We start from the raw sequence: 19,945 nt of genomic DNA on the forward strand, positions 1-19,945 counted from the left end.
CGGGGGTGCTGCGGTGGAGAGCCCCCCAGTGCTGGATGCTCTCAACCAGTGATGGGAACAGGGTGCTCAGACAGTGGAGGATGCAGGGAACCCTGCTTGTTTCAATGTTAGAGTGAGGAAGAAAGCCTGACTCTGGAAGCTGAGGCAGGAGGATCGCCATCTTGGGCTACATAATGAGTGAGTGCTAGGCCAGCCTAAACTACATAGCAAGAACTTGTTTAAAATAATAAATAAATAAAAAGAATTAGGAGTTCCCAACAATTTTTAAATTTAATGAAATCCCTCACATTTAAAGGATGACTATGCATGCAGAGAGAAAGCAGCCTGGAGGGAGGGCATCCTCCAGGGCACCAGAGGCCAGCCCGGGCTGGACCTTCACGCCGTGCTAACCCTTGGCCTGGCCGCCCTGCTCTGGAGCCAGCTGACCAGACTGAAACCTTACAAACTGAGCCAAAACAAACCTCCCCTCCCTTCGACTGTGGCATCAGGTGTTGAGCCAGCGGTGAGGAGGTCACAGACCCGAGGGGTGTGGGCACGGACAGAGCGGGGGCCCTTGGGGTCTCCCTCAGTGTCAGACTTTAGAAGCACTGAGAGTGACTGCTGGAAACCGACTCTGGGCTGGGGCAGTGGGTGCTGCCGGGGAACTGGGGGACCCCTTGTCCCCCCAAGCCCCGGGGAGCAGCCTAGCCTTTGCCTTGTGATGCTGCCCAGGGCAGTGTGACTGGAGCCCCACAGTCCTGACTGCCCACCTTGGCGAGGAGGCGCTCCATCTGTGTGGCTTTGTCCCCATAAAGAGGCAGTGGGAGAGAGGAAAGACCCTTTGTACTCATGAGCAGCTGTGCAAACCTGAGGGCATCTGCTGTGCCACACAGGCTGTGACTCAGTCCTGGCTTCTGAAGTCTTTCTCTCTGACAGCCCAGGAGGATGTGGAGACCACAGAGGCTTGGTGATTCGGAGCAGTACGTGAAAGGGGGGTTGTGTGCCCCTTTGGGTGCCCCTTCCCAATTAGGCCACTCATGCACTGAGAGGTCGGAGATCTTTATTGTAGGGAGGTGAGCATGAAGCAGGAAGGCAGAGAGAGGGAGAGGGAGACGGAGAGGAAGTGGACTGCTGGGGTATTTATAGAGCGGGAGACCAAGGACTTCTTCCTGGGAGGAACGATCTTCATTGTCCTATCGCAGTCCATGTTGCTTTTCAACTTTCCCGCCTTGCGGAAGCTCTAGTTTTGTCAGACTGCTGAGGTAATTTTGGGGAGAGAGAAATTTAAAGTTGGGGAAGAACCCGGAAGGAAGATACAAAAATGGCTGGGGGGGGTTATATATATATATATATATTAACATGCACAGTCTCCTAACAGTATGCTTCCCAAAGGTCCCTGGGGCAGAGCCGTACTCTGCTTGGTGCTGTGTGAGAGCCGGGTCTCCCCGACTGTGCGCCCACAGGAGGAAGCTGGATCCTTGTCCCTGGATGAGGCTTTGATGGCCGGGGAGGACAGGCTCATTGGACAGTGTTTCGTTGGGACCCGGGAGCTGGCTTCCGCCACTGCTCTTGGGCCTGACCAGGCCCAGGCTCTCAGCTGTCCCCTGTTTACCTGCATGGCCCTGGTTTCAATGCCCCAGGCCTGAAGACGTGGCCCGGGGCAGAACAGTTTGTCTGCCCTACCCCACCCCAGGACACATTAGTGCCGCACTTACAGCAACAAACGTCTGGTGAGGAAAGTTTTTTTTGTAAAATGTAGGCATTAATTTCGGATTGTTCTATGGTCCCATGGGAGAGGGTGAAGTATACTTTAAAATATTTGTTTACAATCAAGGCAAAGCAATGTTTTTTAATGGGAGTTTAAAAAATAAACCATCTTTGTTTGGTGCATTTCAGATATACAATACAGTTACATTCATCACTGGGATCTTGTACTTTTACATGACATTTTTTTTTTTTTTTTTTTTTTTTTTTTTTTCGGGGAACTCAGGTCCTCGCACTTACTTAAGGCAGGCAGTGGAACCACTGAGTTAAATCTCTGGCTATGTGACATATCTTGGTTCTTATTTTTTCCCCATTCCCCTAGCCTCCCTTCTCCCCTCCCTCTTCCCCTATCTACAAAGACTTTGTTTCCATTTTCTTCCTTTTCTCTTGTTTTCTCTTCCCTTTTTAACTTTCCCCTACCTCTACTACTTTCCCAATACCTTTAGATTTTTTCTTCCTATTACAAAATACCAATTATATATTTTGACCTTTATTTACACTTTTAGTTTATCACACCAGAGAAACTATATGGTATTTACACGTGTGTCCTATTAATTTCACTTGAGTATGTTTTTTTTATAAGGGAAAAGAAAAAATATGAGAAAATGAAAAAATGGAAATGAAGTGTTTGTAAAGGGGGAGGGGAGGAGGGGGTGAAGGGAGGGCAGGGACAAGGGGAAAAATGAGAACCAAGACCTGTCATGTAAAGGTACAAGATCCCAATAATGAATGTAACTGTACTGTATACCTAAAATGTACCCATAAACTCAATGAGGAAAAAAAAAAAAAAGCAAAGCAATGTTAATGGCAGCAGGGCAGATCTTACACAGGGGAGCACCACAGAGCAGAAGGGGCCCCCAGACAGCCAGCTGAGCTCACTGCCAGCTCCAGGATGCTGGGACAGAGATGGGCCTGGGGCCAGCACCGCCCCTTCCCTCCCTGATCTGACCTTTCCTCCATCCATGATGACCTCCCTGTCCCCTGGCATCTGTAAGTCCCCTTTGCCAGGAAAAGTCACCCCTTCCCAGCTCATGCCCCACCCCTGGGCTGTTATTCTGGCAGACCGCAGCCTATTCTCAGCTGCAGGTCTATGGAGGCAGAACCTGGACCAAGGTGTGTCAGGACTCTGACCCGGATGTGGAGCATTGTGGGTGCCAGTCTGCCTGCCCTCCGGCTCCCACAGCGGTGTGGATGCTGACACCTGCATCCTGCACACTGTGGAGCTCAAGGCTCTGGGCTGCAAAGTCACTGTAATGACGCATTTCTGGATGACTCCTCTGCCTTGCTTTGGGTTCCTGATGATTTTATGCTCTTAAGTGCACCTACCAGTTATTTATTATCTCAGCAGTGTTGTGAAAGACACCACCCCAAACCGAGTGATTTTTACCTCCAGGCCAGTGCTCCACTCCCTTGCTGGGCTGGCCATGGACTCTCCAGACTTCCCTGGACAGGGCTAGCTGTCTGCAGTGGCCTTGGCTGGGGTAGCTGGGGCAGCTGGCACCATGCTGTGTGTCCACACCCAGGGCCCGTCCTGTCTCCTGGCTGCACTCACCTGGGTGTGTTCGCAGACCTGCAGAGTGGTGAGAGAGGAGGGAGTGCAAACTTCCTCAGGCCATGACTCGCTCTAGGTTGGATGCCTGACCTTCAACGCTCTGCTCCCCTGGCACTCCAGGGCCCAGAAGAGGGAGTTTAAGGGCCAAGTCAGTGCCCACCTATAAGAGGAGGACTTTTGCAAAGTTCCCAGTGTCCTGGAGCACAGGGTGGTGAGTTTTGTCCTGCAAGTTGTTTCCTGCTCTGTGGCTTGTTCTCTGAGCTTGTGGGGACACAGGCATTCAATTGTACTGCTCGCTGGGGACCCTGAGCCTTAGGACAGAGGGAAACATAAGATTTGTGGGGAAAGGGGGAAGGTAGAAACCTTGTCATGCCATCCTACTCCCCCACTTGCCTTTCCATTCCTGGGTGATCGCTCAGCACATTGGACAGAAGATGCTGACCCCACCTGACCACAGGGGTAGGAAATGACAGCTAGTGTTTGCCCAGACGATCTGGCTTCAGGATGGGGTCCTCTGTCAGCCTTGCATTTATTCCTAATCAGACCCTGCTCTATGCAGAAGGATTTCTCCTGGGCTACCAAACCTAGGCCTATAAGAAAAGTGACTCTCAAAATCAATAAACTTCTTCTTTTACAAAATGAATGATTAAACTTTGCAATTCTTTCAAAAACATGCCTTTGCAGAGTGCTTTATTAATTAGCTTCCTGTTTAATTAATAGCCAGCTCTCAGTAATCATCTGTATAAACTTCCTGGTCTGATAGAGAGGGACGCAGGCCACTCAAGGGTGGCACAGCCCAACCTCTGCAAACACAGAGCACTCGCACCACTGGCCAGCAGGGACCATGTGCCACCCACTGTCCTGTCCCCACTGTCCCTTCACTGATGACACAGCCAGGTACAAAACAATTAGGTTCTGGATGTGGGCCTACTGGCTCCTGGAGCCCGGCCTATCTTGTAACAAGTCTGGGCAGTGTGAACTGACAACTGCTGACATGAAGCCATGTTTATTGAGGATTAACATGAAACAGTGCTTTTCTATTTTGTAGGGAGAATTATACACACTTGACTACAGTTTGAGGTTGTTTTCTGGACTCAGGTTAAAATGTCACCATCAGAGCACTGAATTTAAGACTGCCACACTGAATCCGTGTTGAGAAGTGATCTCGCAGCCTTGTCACTCTGACCTGCTTCCAGTGACACCCTGAAGAGTCTGTGAGGACCAAGAGTTTGGCTTCAGCACTGGTCGGGCTGCTGTGAGATAAGTTTTAATGTGTGGGGCTTGTTGGTTTGTATACCCTGGCAGAAAGTGTGCAGGGCAGGGACCTTTCCTCCCTCCAGACAGTGACTCAGCAGCCTCTCTGTGCCCTGAAATCTGTTTCCCCTCCACTTCCCCACTTACTGTTGAGCTTTAGGGTTACTCTAGAGTCAGTATAAGAGAATGAAGCTGTGAGTTCAAAGAAAGGTGACTGAAGTGATTCAAAGTGATGAGTAAATGCCAAGAGAAAACATAAAAGGAACTTACTCAAGGGAAAGTTTTCTCATTGCAGTCATATTTTTAAGGAGATACGGTCCAATTTTTCCATAGCTTGTGAAAAATCAGTAAGAGGAAGTAGGTTTGAATTAAGAAATGCTACAGCAGACAGGAAAAAGAAGGTGGGTTTTTCAGTAACTAATACTCTATATCTGTTGTAAGGAGTGAAGAGATCATGTATGTTAAAAATAGCTCCTGACACATGCTGAGTATTTGGTAAGTATTTTTGGCTGTGCAATTTTCCGACACAAAAGCCTGTGCCAAATTTTCCTCTGTTCCTGTGCAGGGCCCTGGCCAGGTCTGCAGTATGCACCAGGCCTCAGCACACACTTGGGAAGCACCCTGCTCTGCAAAACGTTGGACAGACTATGCAACAAGCAATAGTGAATGGGTTGCCTCAGTGTAAAAATTCTTGGTTCTTCAAATTTCTAATATGCAGTTTTAATTTAAAAATTCCAGTTCAATAGGAACTGTGACAAACTCATCCCCTGGCAGGCCCTCTTTTCAATTTCCTTGCAAATATCTCCTACAATAGAGACAGTGAAAGTCCCTCTAAGAGTTGCGGCTCTGAGCTCAACTTAGGGCAAAAGTAATTTCTACATAGTGATAAAGAACACTTTAATAGCAAAAACCTTCTGAAATGTCACAATGTAAAATAACTTCTGCCCTTTGCTTTGTTTCATTCAGAATCAACAGGCACTGGAGGCATCTAGTCTCCCTCAAAAGTTTTGTAAATGAAAAGAGCCATTGTTAACCTTGCTGACCAGACAGGCCCCTTCCCCTGGGCTAGAATAGATAACTAGAGAATTTCAAAGGTAACCTCCACTAACAAGGAAGTGCTACATCCGGGTTGAAATTCAACTGATTCACCACCATGTTTTGAATATCAGCAATGTGAACTGTGGAAATGCAATGTAACCACCTGAATGAGATCGAGGCTGGAAAATCCTATAAGAGAAGGAGTTGTAGCCCAGCACTGCATCGTTTCAGGCACTCGATCTTTGTTGACAACCATAACTTTTTTATTTTACTTTCATTCTGCTGCCTCTGTGTGTCACTTGCCAATTTCTTCCATAACAATAGTAGGTTCCAATCACTGTCATATTGCTACTCAAAGACCTCTGGGCATCCTGTGATACCCTCTCAGTTCCAGCCTCTACCAAGACCCCCTATAGATGTGCTCTGCAGAAGACACTGTCCTTACTTCCAGCATGGCTTGAATCTAGATGTCCCTCCAAAGCTTCATGTAGTCACAGGTGGGATTTTCAGAGGTGGCTGGGTCTAAGGTGTGTGATGCTGGGATTAAGGGTGTGTGGTATTAAATTAGTCTACTGATTGCTTTGGCATAGTTCTGGGTGTGGATAAAGGGAAGGCCCACTCTGGGTGTGGGAGGCACCTACCAAAGGGTAGGTAGCAGGGAAGGGATAAAGGAGAGAGGCAGGGTGCTGCTGCTTTCCTACTTCTCTTGCCTTCTGCCTACCATGAACTGTTTCTCCTCTGCTATGCCTGTCTGCCGTGCCACCCTGCCTTGGAGCCAGCCAACTACGAACTGAAACCTCTATAAACTATGAGCTAAATAAACCCTTTCTCCTTCAACTTGGGGGTGTCAGGTATTTTGTCTCAGCAACAAAGAAAGTAACTAAGACACTTCCTGTGCTGGTTCAGTGTCCTCTTCTCTCACACAGTGCTGAGGCTAACAGAGAAGGGTCTGGAAAGGCCAGGGTGCAGCTCACTGGTGCAGCCCTTGCTCAGTATGCACCAGGCCCTGGGATCCATCCCCAGTACCACACAGATGGGTGCATTAGTTAATAAAAAGATTGTGTACATAGTAATTGCATCATGAGAAAATGCCTTAACATGTGGCAGTAAAAACTGGAGACAAGGTGCAGGCTTCACAGCAGCACCTGGACAAGGCAAAGAGTTTGGCCCACATTGGAGAACTTACTGAATCTAAAGGAAGAGCGCCCAGTCCTGGAAGAGGCAGATAGGAAACAGCAGGAAGAGGGAGTGACTGTCCCATCCCTCTGCATGCACTTCCTGTGACTCACCAAGCTCCATGGCACTCCTGGTGCTGGCTGCTCAGTGGATCTCAATGAGGGCTTTTACTCTCCTCATAAAGTCCTGAGCTGAGCTGAGGACCTATAGAAAGAGGGACACTATTCATTGTCAGCTGGACCCCAGCATACTCTGTCTCCCTGCTTTAAAATGTCTGGCCACAAGTGAGTAGAAGAAAGCCAGTGGGTTTTCTACTAGAGCGTTGTCTCCATGGGCTGCTTTTCACTTTCTGTTATCACAGGTGTGGAGACCTTGATTCTGGGTAAAGGCACAGGGATTTGATAGTCTGGGTAAACTAAGAAAGTTACAAAGTAATGTGGGAAAACAATTCCCAACTAAAATTTCAGAATACTGAAACAAGGTAATAGATTCTGCTATTCCTTCTGAGGCTCTTCAACAGGCTGCAGTTATTGGACATCCCTGCTCTTCACAAAGTGACCTGAGGGGGACACATGGCTCCTTGGGCTGAACGTGGGTCTACACCTGCTCCTGTTGCTGATGGTAGTGTTCTTTTACCTTCCTCCGCCACTGCCCACCCACTGTCCAGCCCTTTCCCCAGCTCTGTCCACAGGCAAGGTTGAGTCTGCTCAGGTCAGAGTGGATTGTGGGTCTAGCCTTGGCAGATCTACAGCCTGGTACTAGAGGTTGGGCACCAGAGAGCCAGCATCTGACCAGAGAGCAGCATTTGGCTTTCTGTTTTGTACTGAAGAAGTTTGCCTATGGATTCTTCAACAAAGACATCTGCTCTCCTGGGAACATAGAGGTCACCATTCAAACCAAGATACTTATGGGAGCAAAAAGACAGAATGAACAGTTATGTCTGGCAACAGACATACAGCAGCACTCTCCCAGGCATATATGGATATATAACCCTAACTATATGCAGACTTTTGCATCTTACGCTCAGCCTGCCCTAGTTAAGTAAAAAGTACTTTTGTCCATGATATTATTGAAAGTGAAAGTGACATGTGATGGAGAAAATGAGTTTTTCTGTTTATAGACTTTGAGAAGATTGCGGGAATCTAGACATAAGGCTCCAGGCCCAGTCGAACTTCTGTGTGGACACGGAGGAGGGAGCCACGAGCTGATCCTCCTTTTGCAATGTTCTGGCATGCTGGCATGTGGCAATTTCCTGAGACAAAGAGAACAACAGCTGAGATCCAGTTTAGAGAAATACTTACCTGGGTATGATGTGCAAATAATGGGAAGCAGATGGATTGTCCATTAACCTAACTGCTTGCTCCCTAGCCTGAGTTCAATAAAAGTGAGGTGAGCTCAGGGCTCTGTCCACCTGAGGCAAGAGCTTCCTGTGCCCTCTTTCAAAGCTGTCTCTGTGCCTTGTCTTTAATGTCTGTTCATCCTCTCTGGTCAGGCATTCCTGGCAAGCTGGTTTCCTGCTGAAGATCATTTATAAGTTTATGCAGTTTACGATAACAAATCCTGAATTTATTCATTAGTAAATTATTATCACAGCTTTGTATTGCCCTAGCCAATGAATCCTTTGTATTATCCTGTCTCTGCGTCTTATTGGAAAGCAAAGAACATGTCCATTAAAGATTGAAATTTAGTAATTTTGAAAGTTAGACTTTAATTTAGCTTTTACATCACATTCAGTGATTTTTCATTATTTGCCCATGGAGACGCATGTCATGTTTATAAAAAATGCAAATTCTGATTATGGAGTGAAACTAAAACAGAAAACAAGTTGCTAAAACAAGAACCTGAGTGAGGTATTTTAATACATTAGTTCTGAAGAATTAGTTGAAAAGCTGAGATGCCAATACTGTAATTGACCAAGAAAGTAGGAATACAAAGCAAGTGACAAAGCTCTGTTGTTACCTCCTGTATGTCAGACACTCTGCTAGGCACTAGAGATTCAAGCGTGGGGAAGTAGAGTTTCTTCAGGAAATCATATAATGTGATTTGAAAAAACATTGCTCAAAACTCTAAGTACAACAACCCTGACAGTACTAGGAAAACTATCTGTTTCTTCGAGTAGGATCTGGACAGCCTGGATGGAGAGAAAGAGGAGGCAAAGGGGAGCATGGGTGGGAGCAGCTGACAGAGTAATTGTATCTCCACCTGCACAGTGTTAGCTTCATCTTGGCAGGATTCAGGCTAAACGAGGCCCTTGTGACTGCGGGAAGGCACATGTTTCTGTCCATCAGAATGAAAGGTGATAGTTTATATTCTGGGCTGAGGGCACTCAGTTTGAAGGTCTTGCTCTGGTCCTGGGTGAGCGGCAGAAAGAGTTCATCTGAACCATGTCATTCATGACTCAGTCTCTAACCTGTACTCACCTTTGCTCTTGAAGAGCAGCCACAGGGAGTTCTGCATCCCCAGGCAGAAGGCGTGAACCTTTCCCTACTTCACCCTAGCAGCTACACTGCCGGAGTGGGTCTTCTGACCTTGACCTGCCCAGGTCAACTCCAGCAGCAAGGGGAAAAAACCTACCTGTGGATGCACGGGCTTATATGATGGAGAAAGAAGGAATGAAAATCCCCAAAAAGATCTCCTAGAAAGTTGGTAAATTTTAAGCGTAAAAGACTGCCTTAAGGTGCTATCATATTGTACTTATTACTATAACTGAAAAGGGTCGCTCGTGCCCCTTCGGGCGCCCCCTCCCAATCAGGTCACTCACACACTGAGAGGTCCGGCAGGAGATCTTTATTGAAGGGAGTCAGGCGAGGCACAAAGGCTGGGAGGCGAAGAAAGGGAGGCGGGGTGTCAAGGGAAGGCGTGTTGGCTCATTTATAGGGTCTTGGGTGGGAGTTTTGCAATTTTAGGGGAATTAGCTGTTTTTTAACCTATTGCAGGCCACATTGCCTTATAAGGTCTTAGTCCTGCAGGAGTCCCTTATCAGATGTTGGCGTCATTTCTGGGAAGAATTCAACTCGGGGAGGAAAACGAAATTTAAATTGGGAAAATGAAACTTAAATTAGGAAAACGAAACTTAAGTTAGGAAGAACCCGGAAGTCAGGTATAAAATGGAGGAGTTTAAAGTAACATGTGCAATTTCCTAACATTCCCCACTCTTTGATTTTGGATGATGACTGACAGCCAACATGTCCATCGGCAGGCGGAAAAGGGGCGGAATGTCTGTCTTCTGTAACTACTTCCTGCAGAGTTGGGGCAACGAGTCAATCCAAGGGCAGGGGTTAGCCTGATGTCTAGTTGGCTGTGCTGTCATTGTGTGAGATGAACTGAAGGTCATTGATATTTTACCTGTAAGATAAAATCTTAAAGACACAGGCTGGTCAGCGGGGAAGGGACCTGAGGCAGGGTCTTAATCGAGGGGAGAGTCCAGAAACTGCGGTGAATCATTTTCAGAAATAATGAAAAGTAAAAGGAAAGTGAAAATCTCAATTTCAGCTGGCGTGAACTGACAAAGGGATCCCTGGAGCCAGGCCTCAGAGACCCAACTGGTTACCTGTAGGACCGGACAAGGGTGTGGAGCCATCCAACATAGATCGGGGAGCAGATCTTCTAGGAACTCTCTGAACCTGGTGAAGATCCAGATGGACAGTTGGTCCTGGAGGGTGGCTTCCATATGAAGGAAGTTTCGACAGTGTTCGGGTTTTGTGTTATTGGTATTAGCTGATGAGCCATTTGTGTGGAGACCTGGGTGAAGAGCTGGTTAGTGTCCCTATCTTCAGCAGGGACATGTTGGTACTGTTGACAGAGTACCATGAGTCTGACTGCACTTATTCTCTGTTGAATGAAAGCAGTCAGTTAATTATGCAGGGTCCAACTATCAATAGAATTAAGATCAGAATTAAAGGACCAGCCAAAGCTGACAGTAGTGATGTGAGCCAAGGAGATGAGCTAAACCAGTTTTCATACCATCCCTGAGATTGTGTCCTTTCTTTTTTGCGTTCTTCTAGGCCTTCTCTGACCTTGGCCATGGAGTCTCTTACTATTCCAGAATGATCACTATAATAACAACATTCTTCTCCTAGAGCAGCACACATTCCCCCTTGCTGTTGGAATATTAAATCCATCCCTCTTTTGATCTGAAGAATTACTTCTGCCAAAGAACTCAGGGATTCTTGCAGCTTAGTGATTGACAGCTCTATTCTCTGTATATCTTGATCAATTGCTATCCACAAGCCATTGTATTGCTGATGTTGTGTGATGAGGGTGGCTGTTCCAGTACTGGCTCCTGCAACGCCCATCCCCAGTAATATTGCTAGGGTTATGGCTGTTACTGGATCTCTTTTAACCCTTTTTATATCATTCCATTCATCTAGGAAGCTGTTATATTCATGCTAGAGTATCCGGGGCATTAGGTCAATCAAGACACAGTAATCTTTAGATTGTGTTAATATTTGTCCATTCACACAGGGGGTCAAACCAGAGGAGCATGCCCACCATCCATTATTGGAGGGGACATAATATTCAGTGGCATTAACAGGATAGGTTTTATTACAGAGATATTCATATGAACTAGGAACAATACCTATGCAGGTACCAGAGCCCCAAATAGATGTGAGAGTGACTTGTCCCATTGTTCCTTTTCCCCATCTGCAACTGGTATAATCAGGAGACAGGGTGAAGGTGGCTTGAGATCCAATTCCCTCATAATATGGAGGTTTTATATCATAACATAGCCAGCAGTTTGTAGTGATTTCAGGCCTAGCATCATTAAGTACTGAAAAAGCTTGTTCCATAATTTTAAACAAGGTATCAGAGGAATTGGGATCTTGGGATGGTTGAGTTTGTCTATTATCTGTCACTGGGCTGGAAGTAGTGACCCATCTCTGGGTAGGTCTATGGCCAATTTTTAACTCAGGTTTTGGGGTTGGTTTTGACTTAGAGACCGGCTTAAGAGTCGGTGGTGTATCAATCTCGATAGTTTGGAGAATGCCAAACAGGAATCCTTGGTCATAGCCTTTTGTGTATATTCTTAGTCCCCATTGTTTTCCTATTTTCCATTCTTCTAAGGGTACCTGTTTTCCCAAGTTGGTGAAGGATATTAATATGGGGTTGCATCAGAACTTGTTGCATTGTGAATAATGATAATGTTGTGAATAATGGATATTTTATTGAGCGTTTGAGGCTTTTGAGCGACTGATATAAAATCTGTTTTTATACCAGCCGAGTGTCCTGATATGGTGCTGGATGATTTGCAACCCAATGTCTTACAATAAAAATCACTTTGTCCCCCACAGCCTGTTTTACCTTTTATATGTTTTGGGCAAACATATATGGGCTGATCTAAAAGCTTTGATCTGGAGTATTTATGAGCACATCCTGGTCCTTCATTATAGTCCCAATTACAGTGCCCTCTGTACCTGGGCACACCCTCTGAATCGTATTCCCAATCAGCTACATCCCATGTGTTTCCTAGGGCCATATCGTACAAATCAAATTCAAGAGATGGCCACCAAATGGTTGGGGGAGTCCATTTAGACACTGAACTTATTATTTTACCAGTTGAGGGATTAATTATCATCCAAGTAACTTTTACGGGTTGATGAGGACTTAACTTTTCAGACAGGCAAATCGTAATAGAATGAAATATAGCAATCATAAATACATATCTATGGGGTCTCTTTTCCATTGTCATATATAAATCCTAACCTATTTTAAGCAGGCAAGGAAGGCAAACACACTGACAATCAAATAATAAGTTAGCATCAATATTATTCTATGTCTTAATGTAAAATCTGAAGGAGCTGCAGAAGCTAAGCCTATCCCCAGGAGTATTCCACTGAGATCTACCAGGACAAAGCTGAACACATTGAACAGGGATGTAATGGTGAATACTTTACAATATCCCATGGAAGCACTTAGGTGTTTTGGGTGCTGGAGATCTCTCATGTGTCCAAATCTAGGTCAGGTGTTTCTTCTGTTATTTTAGTGAGTTTTATCTTGAGAGGTCCCGTATGGGTTGCTGAGTATGCTGAAGAGGAATCTGTCGAAAGGTCAGGAGGGGAAGAAGCAGGCAAAAAAGGCTTAAGTCAAGGACAGTGAAACCAGCCGTGGAGAGACTTTAGTTTTACTGCAGTTGGAGTGGATAGAACTACTGTAAATGGTCCCTGATATTTAGGTTTAAGAGGGTCTTTTTGCTCATTAGGTGGAGCCAAGAGGACTTGATCTCCAGGTTGGTAGGAAGGCAGGAGATCTGATATGGGGCAAGGTAATAGTGAATCTACATGATGCCATAACTGGGCCTGCATGTGATTGAGTAAAGGAACTAATAGGGTGGGGGAAGAGGGGAGGTTTGGGGGTTCAGTCCTGGTGGCAGCATGGGGCATCTGAACCACAATTCAAAGGGAGAGATCTGGAGGGGGGCTTTGGGGAGGGATCTTAACCTTAATAAAGCCAGGGGCAAGAGTGTAACCCAATCTAGGTGGAGCTCTAAGGTCAGTTTAGTGAGGATGGACTTGATAGACCTATTGGTACATTCTATCTTTCCTGACGATTGGGGGTGGAATGGGATATGGAAGTGCCAGGAGATTCCCATGAATTTGATGAGACCCTGAGTTATCTGGGAGGTGAACTCAGGTCCATTATCAGATTGGAAGGAAGTGGGGAGCCCAAACCTGGGAATAAGTTCTTTATAGATCAAAAGAGAAACAGTAGAGGCCTGTTTGTTTGTAGTAGGGAAGGCCTCAACCCATCCGGAAAAAGTATCTACTAGCACTAACAGGTATTTATATTTTTTTATCCTAGGCATATGTGTAAAGTCAATTTGCCAGTCCATGCCTGGTAGTGTACCTCTTGCTTGATGTGTGGGAAAGGGGGTGGGCCTGGTAGAAGGGTTAGACTTTTGAAATATGAGACAGGTGGAGGTTAGGTTTTGGAGGAACAATTTATCTGAAGGAGAAAGAAAAGCTATTGGCTCCAGAAAGGCCAATAAGGTCTTAGAGCCAGGATGGAAAAGTCTATGTAGGTAGATAAGCTGACCTCTGGTTAAGAAAGGGGCTTTAGGGGGTGTGTTTGGGTCATCTAAGGGGTCTGGTGGAGCCAGGGGCAGCATAGAGTTAGAGTTTGAGATGTCCTGTGAATTTAGGGCAGCCTCTTTTGCAGCCTGATCGGCCCTGTTATTTGCCTTAGTTATTTCTGATGAATCCGATTGATGGGCTTTACAATTCTATTGCTGATGGTAACCTGGATGCCTGTAGGAGTTCTATAATGAACTTGGAATTTTGCATGGAGTTGCCCTTTGTGGTGTAAAATCTTCTTTCTGGCCAGATCACTGCCTGTGAGAGAAGTATGTGGAAAGCATATTTGGAATCAGTATATATAGTAAGTCATTTTCCTGAGGCCAATATGAATGCTCGAGTAAGGGCTATGAGCTCTGCTTGTTGGTTAGTAGTTTGGGTGGGTAAGGACCCTTGTTCTATGACTTCAGAGTGGGATGCTATGGCATATCCTGCTCTTCTGGTGAGATTTTTGAAAAATGAACTGCCATCTGTAAACCAAATTAGCTAGGGGGAGGAAAGTGGACCTTCTATTATGTGGGAATCATGGGGTGAGAGATCTTCAAGAGTTTCTAAGCAGCTATGAATAGGCATATCAGCATTGGGGGTTGGTAATAGAGAGGAGAAGTTGATGGGTGGGCAGAGCTGAAAAGTGAGGGAAGGGTCTTGTAGAAGGGCCGTTTGCAGGGACAGGATCCTGCAAGGTGGAAGGTACTGTAGATGTTTGTAATTTAATAAATCTGAAAAGGAATGATGAGAAAGTATTACCATGGGAGATCCAAAAGTGAGTTTTTTTGATTCTTGAGCTAGGAGTGAGGCGGCTGCCAGGTTTCACAAACAAGGAGCCCATCCCTTAATGGTTGGGTCTAATTGTTTGGATAAATATGCTACAGGTGCAAAAGTGGGGCCTAATTGGTGTCCTAGAATCCCGAGGGCAGATCCCTTGTTTTCTGACACATAAAGGTAAAAGGGGCGTGACAAGCCTGGAAGATGTAGAGCAGGGGCTTCTAATAAGGTTGATTTGAGGCGAGTAAAAGGGACACTTATAGGGGTTTCTATGGGTTCATGGGGGTTTCCTTTAACTGCTTCATAAAGGGGAGCTGCCAAAAGAGAATAGTTGGGAATCCAGGATCAAAGATATCCAGCTATACCCAGAAAGGAAAGAAGTTCCCTTCGGGTTGTGGGGACTGGGATATTTTGGAGAGTTTGTTTTCTGTCTAGTGTGATGGATTTGAACCCAGGTGTTAGAGATATTCCTAAATAGGTGACTTGTTGTTTGAAAAGTTGGACTTTTGTTGGCGACACCCGATATCCCCTCTGGGAGATAAAGTTTAAAAGTGTGTAAGTGTCTTGTTGGAGTTGAGGTAATGAAGGAGCACAGAGAAGGAGGTCATCTATGTATTGGATACATTGTGTATCTTTAAGATGTAGAAGAGAGAGATCTTGTGCTAGAATTTGGCCAAACAGGTGGGGGCTATCTCTAAAACCCTGAGGCAAGACAGTCCAGGTAAGTTGGGTAGACACATTGGTGAAGGGATCAGTCCAGGTGAATGCGAAAATATCTTGAGAGTCTTTATGTAAGGGGATAGAAAAGAATGCATCTTTGAGGTCTAAAACAGAAAAATAAGTGGCATCAGATCGGATGGAAGACAGGAGGGTATATGGGTTTGGCACGATAGGATATATGGGAACAACAGCTGAATTAATGATCCTAAGGTCCTGAACTAATCCGTATGTCCCATTGGGTTTTTTTACTGCTAAAATGGGAGTGTTAAAGGGAGAGTTGGCATGTCTCAGGAGTCCCTTTTGTAAGAGATCATGTACTGTGGGAGTTAGTCCCTCTAAGCTAGAGTAGGGGAGGGGATATTGTGCCAAGCTAGGGAATTGTGAGGGATTGTTAAGGAGAATTCTGACAGGGGGACATTTGGCTATTGAGGGAGAGTGAATATCCCACACTTGAGGATTAACGAGAGAGGGATTAATTGGCCAGTTGGATTGGGAAGATGGAGATTGGAGGGCTTGGCATAATACCAGGCAGAGGAAGCTGTCAGAGTGTTGGAAGGGCTCGGCATAGAAAAATGAATGGATTTTCCAATTTGGGATAAAATATCATGGCCCAATAAAGGGACCGGGCAGGATGGGAGAACTAGGACTGAATGAAGAAATGGAAAATTGCCAATTGTGCATGACAGTAAGGGAGTCTGGAGAGGGTGCTGTAGTTGGCCTTCTACCCCAACAATAGAAGTCTGAGAAAGGGAGGTAGGCCCCCAGTATTCTCATAATGCAGAGAAGCTGGCACCAGTATCCAATAAGAAAGAAATGGTCCTACCTGCCACAGTTAAGGTTACCCTGATCCGCGTTGGGCCAGGTGTGTCAGGGCCTCTTCATAGTCCCTCAGTTGTTGCTAGACCTATCAGGTCCACAGGTTGGGGAGCTGTGGGGCTGATGATCAAATGATGGTTGGACACCAAGGGACAGTCTATACCCCAATGTCCCCTCTGGTGACATTTGGGACAGGGCTTAGTTGGCACCTTGGGATTAGGACAGTCCTTTGCCCAGTGGCCTTCCTGATTACACCTGTAACAGGGGCCTGGTGGTTGGGAGCCCTTTTGTAGGGTTTTTCTTCCCTGTGGCACAGGTGGACTGGTCGAATTAAGAGCCTGTGCTAATAATTGATTTTTTTTTGTAGCTTTAAGGTCATCTCAGCCATGGTAGGTCTTGAATGCTGTAGCCAGGACCTCTGCCGGAGGGGTCAAGGGCCCTCTGTCAAGCTTTTTTAGTTTAAGTCTAATGTTGGGGTAGCTCTGAGAAAAGAAATGCATCATAATTAATCTCTGACCATCCACAGATTCAGGGTCTAGTTTGGCATGTTGACGGAGGCCATCAGTCAGCCTTTGTAAAAAGGCGGATGGATTTTCATTTTTATTATGTATGATCTCATTAAGCTTTTCATAATTAATGGACTTCATGGTGGCTCTGTGGAGCCCATGAAGGAGACAATTAATGTGCCTGTTTCAAGCTTCAATTCCCACCTCTGTGCTGTACTCCCATTCTGGGTCCTGATCAGGGACTGCAGCGGCACCTGCCGGGGTGGTGATTGTTGGTTAAATGTTCTTGGTCTGCATGTGCACAAGCCTGATCCAGCACTCTTCTATTTTCCTCGGGAGTTAAGGCATTGGTAAAACTACAAAGAGATCATGGTAATTTAGTTGATAAGATTGAGTCAAAAGTTGAAATTGTTTTATAAAGGTTGTTGGATCGGCTGTAAAAGAACCAAGTCTGGCCTGAATGAGAGCTAGTTCAGACACAGGAAAAGGAGTATGAAGGCAGACAATTCCTTCAGCTCCGGCTACTTCACGCAAGAGTGCCATCATGTGGCCCTTGTGTGTCTTGGAGCAGGTGAGAGGTGGAGCATACGGTAGGGTGGTCGGTGAGTCAGAAGAAATGGGAGGGGTAGGAGATTGCAGAGGAGGGGAGGAGTCAGATGGTGTAGGAGGAGGGGTGAGTGGGTTTCTGGCTGTCCGGTATGGGGGAGGGTCATCTGCCGGGTCTGGTTGAGTGGGGGAGTCAGAAGAAGGGGAGCTGGTGGTGGAAAGACCTTGGGTCAGCAGAAGTATTGGAGCAGTTTTGGCAGCAGAACAGAGAGAGGGCTGATTAGCAAGATAGGAAAAGCCTTGGACATATGGGATCTCCGACCATTTTCCTTGTCACTCACATAAGTTGTAAAGGTCTCTAATTAGACCCGATTCAAAGGAGCCATTAGGTGGCCAGACGTTTTGATTGCCTAGATATTGGGGCCAAATTTGAGTAGACAAGCGAAGTAGCCATTTGAGTTTTAAATCAAGACCCTCCAAATTCCTGAGTAAGCATCCCAAAGGAGAGTCTGCAGGTATGGAATGGTGGGTATAGAGGAGCCAGAGCCCATGACCACCAGGACAGGAGGTTATCAGAAGACCAGACATCTCCGAGAGTTCTGATAAAACTCCTCTTTTTCTAGACCCGGTCTAGAAAGTTGAAATTTGGTCTCCCACGAAGGCGTCCCTTACACAAGATAGGAATTTATGAGAACTAAGTCCCGAGCTTAGTTCAGTTGAGTCCCAGACTCAACGGTGGCAAACCCAGTTTGCCAAAACTGAGGGACAGAGGACCTGGGCCCCGGGGAGGAAAACGAAACTTAAATTGGGAAAATGAAACTTAAGTTGGGAAAACAAAATTTAAGTTAGGAAGAACCCGGAAGTCAGGTATAAAATGGAGGAGTTTAAAGTAACATGTACAATTTCCTAACAATAACTCTATAATGAGTCTTGGGTATCTGTTAGGGAAGACAATCCCTTTCTCCTGGTTTACTTTTTTTTAAAAATTTCTTAACTAATTTTGTTGTTTTTTTTGTTTTTTTGTTTTTTTTTGTAGCAGGGATTGAACTTGGGTCCTTGTGCTTGCAAGGCAGGCCACTGAACAGTTGAGCTAAATCCCCGGCCCTTAACTATTTTTGGACATTTAGTGTATTTAAAAATTTTAGCGGTGGATTTTATTTAATGCAATGTATACAAAGTTCCTTCAACATAAAATGTGACACACTGTGTCTTAGTTTAGACCAGACACGATAGGCATTCAGTGGCCCCTTGAGGCCAATGGAACTGCCCAAAGGACTGTTTCTTTTCCTTTGCAAATGATGTTTTAAGTTGCTTGTTAAGTTTCTGGAGGGAAACAAACTGGACACTTGTCTCCATTTGGATTGCATTTCTCAGTCTCTGATTTCTCTTTAAGTTCACAGACAATTCACAACTTTACAATATCCTAAACACAGCATGTCTCTACTGAGGTCCCCACTCCTATGTGTCAAAATATTTTATGCTATTCTCTATGTAAGTCTTGGGTCTTGGGGGTCTTTCAGGCCACACTCAGCATGCACTCTGATGCAATGAGGGTCCTCAGCTATGAGCATGAGGTGTTTGTAGCTGACAAAACCACGACACTGAAAACTGAGCCACCTGCCCAAGGAACATGGCTAGGTGTCCAGGCTGGACAAGCTCCAGAGCCCTTGTGGGGAGGGTCTTTCCTACCTGCTGTGGCTGCCCAAGGAGCTTTCAGGCCAGAAAAGCAAAATGCTGACCCAACCCTAGGCCTGGTGGGCAGAGAGCAGCCCACTTGTGTGACCTGGCTCATCCACCACGTCCTATGTGGAGCACAGGCCCCCACCCACAGGCACAGCCTCTATCTCATTTTCTCTAGTCTCTCACACATTTCCCACTCTGGTTATTTGGGAACCTGGGTCTTTCCTGAGGACTGGTTACCTGGGTGCCTCTCCCGCTCTGGGACCCCTGACAGTGCTGGGTCCTCTCTCCTTGGACAGGCACCAGGCATCCAGGCCACGCAGTCCTCCAGAGGACTTTGCGTCCCGGGGTCGCCTCCTCCAGGGGGCAACACGCCTATCTCACTAGTCTGGCAGGTGTGCTTACTCTGTCATTTGTCCAACTTTTGGAAAGAATGGAATTTTGGAAATACCTTTGGCACTTTTAGCATTCCTAGGCTGATCTACCCTGGGCAGCACGGTCTCCCCATCGCCCAGTTTCCAGTAAGCTGCTGTGAGATGCGTTTTCCCCTTCTCATCCTCTTCCTTTCTGGTAATAGGAGCTCAGGCAATGACTGAGGAAATTAAAGTTAAATATTTCGGAACACCCTGAGATCACCTGAAGAATTCAAAGAACAGGAGACCCCCGCTGGAGGAGGAGCCCTTCCCTCTGTTCTCTGAGAAGCTCCCGCGTCCAGAAGTGACTGTTGGGCCTTGGAGACAGGAAATAGCGCCTTGGTGAGCCAGGCGCTCCCACCCCTGCTGGCCGCTGGATGTGGGGCGTGTACAGGGCGGTGACACCAAGCAGGTGCACACGGTGGGAGTCAGGTGAGGAGCGGGGAAGGGAGGCAGGGCCACGGGGGAGTGGATACCAGGAAGGGGCGGGGCAGGAGGGGCGGTGACACCGGGCGCAGGTGAGGGCGGGGACTCTTGGCTGAGTGTAGACCGGCTAGGACCAGGCTCGCCCCAATCTCGGGTCCGGCCCTGCGGTGCTGTGTTGTCGGCCCCGAGACGACCCCTACGACACCGAGCCTCCGAATGCGCGCCCGACCGGCCATGGAC

At 46.5% G+C, this 19,945-nt stretch overlaps 1 long non-coding RNA gene across 1 annotated transcript; it reads right to left on the reverse strand.

Moving 5' to 3' along the window:
* Positions 1-1,076: 1,076 nt before the first annotated feature.
* Positions 1,077-7,036, reverse strand: LOC104861311. The gene is made up of 3 exons (XR_779975.1): positions 6,877-7,036; positions 3,131-3,313; positions 1,077-1,236 (listed from the first exon to the last, which is right to left on the reverse strand). It is a non-coding gene; the product is annotated as an uncharacterized LOC104861311 (long non-coding RNA).
* Between the last annotated feature and the right edge of the window lie 12,909 nt (positions 7,037-19,945).

This window comes from Fukomys damarensis, unplaced genomic scaffold (genome assembly GCF_012274545.1).
Source record: "Fukomys damarensis isolate Sample0158 unplaced genomic scaffold, DMR_v1.0_HiC HiC_scaffold_25, whole genome shotgun sequence".
In the NCBI taxonomy this organism is placed as follows: Eukaryota; Metazoa; Chordata; class Mammalia; order Rodentia; family Bathyergidae; genus Fukomys; species Fukomys damarensis.